Here is a 6,549-nt window from a genome sequence, read left to right on the forward strand (position 1 = left end):
ACAAGCCTTGTAACTGAATCATCAAACACTGGAATGACATAAACAAGCCTTGTAACTGAATCATCAAACATTGGAATGGCATAAACAAGCCTTGTAACTGAATCATCAAACATTGGAATGGCATAAACAAGCCTTGTAACTGAATCATCAAACATTGGAATGGCATAAACAAGCCTTGTAACTGAATCATCAAACATTGGAATGGCATAAACAAGCCTTGTAACTGAATCATCAAACATTGGAATGGCATAAACAAGCTTTGTATCATTAAGTTTATTGAAAACCATCTTTGATTCTTCCAAACAGATTCCGTTTCTTTCTGTGACATCTTAGTATCCACTTTGCTAGTTTTGCCCTTAGAAGAATGAGAAGATTCAGTATGCTTTGTACTCAACTTATCCACTGAAGAACCAGATCCAGTTGGCTGATTTAGTTTACTAACGATGGGTTGGAGTTTTCTGTCACAACATTTATGTGTCACAATGTTAGATTGAACCTGGAGGCCATCGAACTGGATAGATATAGGCTTTTTAAAAAAAAATTCCATGGATTTACATTTCTTCCTTTCTGATGACCCATCTTCTTTATTGTTACCTATACTTTCATCTCATTTTCTCTTCTGACTTCTAATAACAGACTCTAATTTAGTGCTACTCTTCTTCACTTCTTTTTCCCATTTCTCTCTGTCGATTCACTTTCAGTTCGAAAAAAAGCTTGTAGTGCAGTCCAAAGCCCAAGTAAATGGCAAATACATTTACCAAGGGATAACCATCTTGTATACACATGCTTTATAACTTTATAGTCTTCAAGGTCAAACTCATCTAGCAACAACTTCAGAGCTTGTTTCCTTTTGCTAATTTTCTCCAAATAATAGTAGATGTCAGTTAGCAAATGACCAATATCTACCTCTAATTTATCTGCAGCTGTTCCTGCAGCAAGGAGCATCAAATGACAGGGACAACCTGTTGTGTGCTCTGACTGTGACATTTTCAAAATATAGGATACAACTTCTTTATGAATTGCAATCAGCTGTAAACCCCATACAGTTCTGCTAAGCTAAGTCATCATTCTTCAATGCATTACAAGCAGATCATAAATGTTTTCTCCAGTGGAATCTACTGTTAATTCTGGTAATGAAAGAACACTCATGACTTTGCCCTTTTTGTTGTCAAAGTATCTGACACAAATGGGGTACAACATTTTGTCATCATAATCACTACTTGTCTGTGGCAATACTAAACGGACCAATTTTCATGGCTTCTGCTATTTTAAATGAAATATCTTCCGCTAAACACTGAACAATATCAGATGATTTTGTTCTTGACCATGCATATTTATCTGCAATTTTGGAATCAGGAAACATCCATTTAAACAAAGGACCAATGTGGTCTGCTTCCTCTAGGGGTAGTCTGTGTTTTATTATGAACTAAGTAGATAACACCTCTTCATTTATCACATTTGTGACTGCACTTAAGTTTAGCTTTAAAAAAGAAGTTACCTTGGAATTGGAGTTAGTAAGATGAGCTATTTGGATGTGTTTCTTTGTTTTCAAGTGTTTTCCCACATTAACGTTACAACCATGACCAATATTAAAATCCTTTCGACACAGCCTGCAATGGGCGTAATGCTGCCCTAGAATGGAACACTGTATTATGTCAAACATGTATTCATCTATGGATCTTTGGAAGATTGGTTTTCTTGTCTTTTTCTGATCCATCTGTGAAATTATTTGAAAAACGTTTTGCTCTAACACGCATCAACTCAATTAAATTTGACAAATTTTAGCACCAAATATTAAAATCCTTTCCACAGAGCCTGCAATGGGCATGATGCTGCATTAGAATGAAAATGCTGTATAATGTTATTCATGTATTTATCTTTAGAGGATGTTTTTTTTTTCTTTTTCAAATCCATCTGTGAAATTATTTGAAAAACATTGTTGCTCTAACACACACATTGATTATAATAAATTTGACTTTTAGTGCAAAATACCTACAGACTGGTTCTATATTAAATATGAATAAGAAAAAAGAATTTGAGAGCAGAGATTCAAACTTAGAAAACCAGTCTGTTTTCACCAAACTTAGCCATACAGCTGCTATAAATAGAATATAATGATAGTGTGAGGAAAGTACCTGCAGGTCTATTGTACTCTTGTACAAAAGTCATTAGACATGACCTATATCACACTACAGATTGGTTCTCTAACAAACATGAATCAAAACAATGAATCCAAGGTCAAAGGTCTGAAAGTAGAAACTAACATATTTCTTGGAAACTGGACAGCTGCTATAAATAGAACAAATTAGTACTGTTAGGAAAGTGCATGTAAATCTATGGACAAGTGTACTTTTATGCTGTAGTTACGTATAAGTCGTTTTTTTTTCTTCTAGAATATGATCTGTGGAATTAATGAGATGTTAATAAACTTATTGATTTTTGTGCGAGGGAGATATACTGAAAAAGCACAAGCTAAAGGTGTCATTTAGTAAAAGACGACGTAATGATTATGCCAGAAGTGTAATGGTTGGCATGTATGACATAGGAAGTGTTTCAGTGAAAAGCACATTTTTATACAATCATCCAAACCAACCATTTTAATACAACTATCCATTCAAGCACAGCAGCATAAATATTTTCAAGACTGCCACCATATAATCATGTTGGAGATCTGATCAGTATCACTTATAATGAACTAAATATCATAGGAAGTATTGTAATGAAAAGCCCATGTCAATATGAAAAGCCCATGTCAATATAACAAACTAAGTATCATGGAAAGTATTGTAATGAAAAGCCCATATCAATGTAACAAACTGAACATCATAGGAAGTATTGTAATGAAAAGTCCATGTCAATATAATGAACTAAATATTATAGGAAGTATTGTAATAAAAAGCCCATGTCAATATAACAAACTAAACATCATAGGAAGTATTGTAATGAAAAGCCCATGTCAATATAATGAACTAAATAGTATAGGAAGTATTATGATGAAAAGCCCATGTCAATATACCTCTCTTTTATTGAGTATCTATAACAGGATTTTCAATCCAGTTATCATGGCAGCCACTCAGGCTTTCTGAGGGGTACCTTTTTAATTTAGGACCAACTAGAATCTAGAATGTGTGTGTGTGTCTGTATGTCTGTCTATATGTGTGTGTCTGTCTATATGTATGTGTCTGTGTCTATGTGTGCATGTCTGTGTCTATATGTGTCTGTATGTCTATTTCAATATGTGTCTATTTTTATGTGCATGTCTGTGTATGTCTATTTCTGTGTGTATGTGTGTGTTTCTGTGTCTGTGTCCGTGTCTATTTCCATATGTGTGTGTCTGTGTGTGTGTGTGTGTATGTATGTCTATTTCTGTATGTGTGTGAGTAAAGTTTCATTGCAATCATCCAAATAATTTAGGAGTAGCAATAATAAACTTGTCTGAACAGACAGACAGACTGATGACAGGCCATTCCAGAAATTATTCCAGCACAATGTTTCATACAGATTTTTCATCAGTAAATTCAAGCACTTTTCAAGGACAAAATGTTAATGTTGCAAGCATTATAATTTACTGTCTGAACTTTGAAACTGTGTTTATTATGTAATGTAGAGTGCACAAAACATAAGAATTGAGTATTTCTTTCTTATTAGCTGAAAAATAGTATGTGTGTGTGTGTGATATGGAATTTTAACATACCTTTAACAATTTTTCAGTCACATCACTTCAATGTTTGCTTTTAGTGATGTCCAGCACCAGGGCTTCATGCCCCACCCAGTCACGTTATCTGAATCCAGGCCAACCAGTCCTAACACTAACCTCTTAATGCCTAATGCCTAGCGAGGCAGCTTAAGTACCATTTTTTAAAAGTCTTTGGTATGACTCTATGACTTGGCTGGGGTTCTAACACCCGACCTTCTGCTTCCAAGGTGGACACTCTAACCACTAGGCCAATGAAGTGGTTGGTACTATTTGTTAAACTAGGCCAAGATGAAAACATTGTAGCTTAAGGGGCTTTGGCCAAGAAGGCTGAGGTGCCATTATCTTGGCTACATCAGGGTGGAAGTTAACACTCTTAGTTGCCATTGTTTATAACTCCTTCTTGAGTTTTTCATGTTTGAGAAACAGAGGATCTAAAATGGGTAATGATTTAATACTGAATTCATGAAATGAGTTGAATAATGTCCAGCTTTTGTGAGCCAATCAAGGAGTTTCATAAATTTAATATTAAATCATTACCCATTTGAGATATTGTTTATCGCAGTTTTTATTTCAGTGGAAATCATTTAGATAGAAAGAAGAATTAATAATTTTATTCAGTCTGACAGATGCTGCACCTTTCATTTCTCATGTGTAAAGAATAGTCCCAAAAAAGTTACACTAGTAAAAATAGATTATATTTTTTACAAATAATAAATAAAAAACCAAGCGTCCATCCATATAAAAAGAATATTTTATAAAAAAACAAAATCATTTTTCAACACAGAATGTCCAGTGTGTGTGATGTCACAATGTTTGATATAGTACACAGTACCAGTTAGAGTAGGCCTACACTACATGACCAATGTTTACCCTGAAATGTCACTTCACAACTAAACATTACACTGTTGTGATATTCATGTGAAAGAAAGATTACTGGATACAGAAATTCCCATATTTACTGTAAAGTATTTGTGACCGGATATTGGCAGTATTTGATTTGGAACAGTAGACTGTAGAGAAGAGTAAACAAATTTTGAGTTGGATTTGTATTACACATTTACTGCATAAATATGCTGTAGTTGGATAAAGTTCGGTCAGTTAAGAGACAGGTTTATGTCCACATTCTGTGAACAGAGGTGAGGTTATTTACTTCAGTAAGCTAACATTCAAACCAGGTTTATATAGGGTGGTTTCTGATATACAGCCTCCCTCCTCCTCCACCCCACACACCCATTATCAACTGAGCAACACCCTTAGTTTAACTTCTTGTTGCTGTCCTTTTCTTGGAGTTCTACGTCATTTTTATATGATATTTTTATACATGACATAACAAACCCCTGTTGAGGTAAATTGGCCATTTTCAGATAGATGTGACCATTCCCCCCCCCCCATTCCCTTTCATGACCTGAATTGAAAAATGGCCACTGAAAAGCTCACTGAAAACAAAAAATTCCAAAAGGCAGGGTTAAAAAGGTTTTCCCACGATTTCTGCCAATCAGTAAAGAGAATACTGCACAATAATTTCATCAGCTTATTTGGACCAATCAGATTCACATAAAGTGATATGTAACACACTGTGATATCAAAAATATTAAACTGCACATACCATAGGAAAACTGTACCAAGCATGTGATAAAAATAATATATTCTAAATTTATTCCTATTTCCAATGTTTCATTTCTTTATGATTTTCACACTTGCTATGTTATTATAAAGCTCTTTCACTCATTAATCTAGCTGAGATTACTTTAGCTTTACAAATTCCTAGTTATATTGGGGACTTTAGCTTTAAAAGTCCCTAGCTATAGCAATAGTGGGGTTACTTTCACTTTGAAGACCCCAGTTAGAGTAATGGTGGGGTTACTTTAACTTCTGAAGTCCCCAGTTATAATACTTGTGAGGACTTTAGCTTTAGAAGTCTCTAGTTATAGTATTTGTCAGAACCTCAGCTTTAGAAGTCAATGATTACAGTGATGGTGGGGACTTTAGCTATAGAAGTCCCTAGTTATGGTAATGGTGGGGTCTTTAGAGCAAATGTAAAATGCATATATATTTTTTTTAATGGAGTTGCCAGATCCCAGTGATTTTGAGTTGGCACTATTTGTGATATTTTTCACTGAATTTAACTAAATAAAAACTTATACTGAATCCTACAAGCAATTCTACTGTTTTCCAACCAGCTTAAGTCCAACAGAAATGTCCTACTCCAACATGGCCAGAAATGCCCTACTCCAACATGGTCAGAAATGCCCTACTTTCAGACTTTGATTTTTGATTACTGTGATCAGCATGCATTAGACTAAAATATTCATATCATCAGTATTACATAAGATGACAACACCAACATCATTTGTTGACAAACTTAACACAAGGTTCTTTGTTTATTGCTTATCCTTACTCATATACAGCATGCATAGTACTTTGGGCAAGTTTGTTTGAAAATATGCATCCCACTGCACAGTAATTAACTTTACCAGCCTTAAAACCCCGTCTACACTAACTTCATTCATTTACATCATGCAGCACTTAAAATTCAAAATGAGAATGAGTACTAATGAATACATAAAGCTATCCAACCAGAAGTATAAATGAATACATAAGTAATCCAACCAGAAGTATAAATGAATACATAAGCAATTCAACCAGAAGTATAAATGAATACATAAAGCTATCCAACCAGAAGTATAAATGAATACATAAGCAATTCAATCAGAAGTATAAATGAATACATAAGCAATTCAATCAGAAGTATAAATGAATACATAAAGCTATCCAACCAGAAGTATAAATGAATACATAAAGCTATCCAACCAGAAGTATAAATGAATACATAAAGCTATCCAACCAGAAGT

Source organism: Sinohyriopsis cumingii, chromosome 18 (assembly GCF_028554795.1).
Source record: "Sinohyriopsis cumingii isolate HCF-2022 chromosome 18, ASM2855479v2, whole genome shotgun sequence".
Lineage (NCBI taxonomy): Eukaryota > Metazoa > Mollusca > Bivalvia > Unionida > Unionidae > Sinohyriopsis > Sinohyriopsis cumingii.